At 41.2% G+C, this 1365-nt stretch overlaps 1 long non-coding RNA gene across 3 annotated transcripts in view; it reads left to right on the plus strand.

Annotated features, from left to right (window-relative positions):
* The window catches only part of LOC131503625 (uncharacterized), a 4240-nt gene extending 4100 nt beyond the window's left edge, over window positions 1-140 (plus strand). For 2 of the 3 annotated variants that reach the window (XR_009257493.1, XR_009257494.1), the window contains one exon: window positions 1-140. This exon is cut by the window's left edge and continues 124 nt beyond it. This is a non-coding gene — a long non-coding RNA (uncharacterized LOC131503625). The other variant, XR_009257492.1, reaches the window with a different exon arrangement.
* Window positions 141-1365: the final 1225 nt, after the last annotated feature.

A 1365-nucleotide genomic window follows, 5' to 3' on the forward strand; every position in this document is an offset into this window, starting at 1 on the left:
TCGCGTTTCAAAATCTGTCGACAGGAATCAAGGAATCAAGGTATTTTCTTTTTCCCTGAATCACCGGTCAGTTCTTCTCTACTCCAGTTCTTCTCTATTAAGTGAGGACTGTGCTACCAGCCTGTGGACTCACCATTTACAGATCTTTTTTTTTTCCACCGAGATTTTGCATGGTCATGTAATTGATGCAATTATAATTTCCCCTTTAAGGTCTGTCTCCACATCCACACTGTAAGCTCCTGTAAGCCAGTCTGTCTCGTATATCACCGTATTCCGAGTGCCCAGCACAGTACCTTGAGCCCTTCAGGACCCAAAACGCGTTAATAATCTTAGGTGGGCGAGAGAGGAGCAAAGAAATAATACTAATGGATCCCTTAGTAAAATCCAATAGTAGGGGCGCCTGGGTGGCTCAGTCGGTTGAGCGGCCGACTTCGGCTCAGGTCACGATCTCGCGGTCCGTGAGTTCGAGCCCCGCATCGGGCTCTGTGCTGACAGCTCAGAGCCTGGAGCCTGTTTCGGATTCTGTGTCTCCCTCTCTCTCTGACCCTCCCCTGTTCGTGCTCTGTCTCTCTCTCTGTCTCAAAAATAAATAAACGTTAAAAAAAATTAAAAAAAAAAAAAATCCAATAGTAAAAAGACTGAGAGAGGGAAAGCTACATGGAGATGTACTGGAAAGAGGAGCTCCAATGTTTTTAGGAAGAGATCAGTGATAGAGAAAACTCTGGCTGTGGGTGACTCAGATCAGGCCCCTTGTCTCTTAACCATAGAGAATACGACTCCGAATATGTGAATATTGAGGACTGAGTAGTTGGAAGACGTTAAAACTGGTTTCGACATTAAAAAAGATTAGCAAAGAAGATGAAAACTATAAAAATATATAAAACTTAAGTTGTTTCTTTTCTCTGTTCCATCTAAATGAGTAACCATTAATGCCTGAAAAGCAGCAACAAACCCAGTATCATGTCATTGTATGTTCGTTAATTTTGAAGTGCTCTTTTCTTGTATGCAAAACACAATTTGATGTAGTCTGTTGCCCATGCCGCATAATTACCTAATCCTACCTAGGGGGAAAAGTAAAACTAGACAGAAAAACTAAAGAGGAAGTTAAGGATAAATCAGAATCCACGATTCCCAATTACAACTGAAAACTATTTGAATATAACTCAATATTATTTATTGATCTATATACTATGGGGACGATTTCTCAAACTACATACTATTTGGTAAAAGTCTGCCAGGAGTCAATCTGTAAGTCTGTGACAGTTCTGTTCTCTACCAGCATCACAAAGAAAGGGTCCAGGGTGCTTAGAGTTCCCTGAATGAAAGGCACTGTACAAGTAGAGAGTGGTGCATGTATTATTAACC

This window comes from Neofelis nebulosa, chromosome 2, assembly GCF_028018385.1.
Source record: "Neofelis nebulosa isolate mNeoNeb1 chromosome 2, mNeoNeb1.pri, whole genome shotgun sequence".
Classification (NCBI taxonomy): domain Eukaryota; kingdom Metazoa; phylum Chordata; class Mammalia; order Carnivora; family Felidae; genus Neofelis; species Neofelis nebulosa.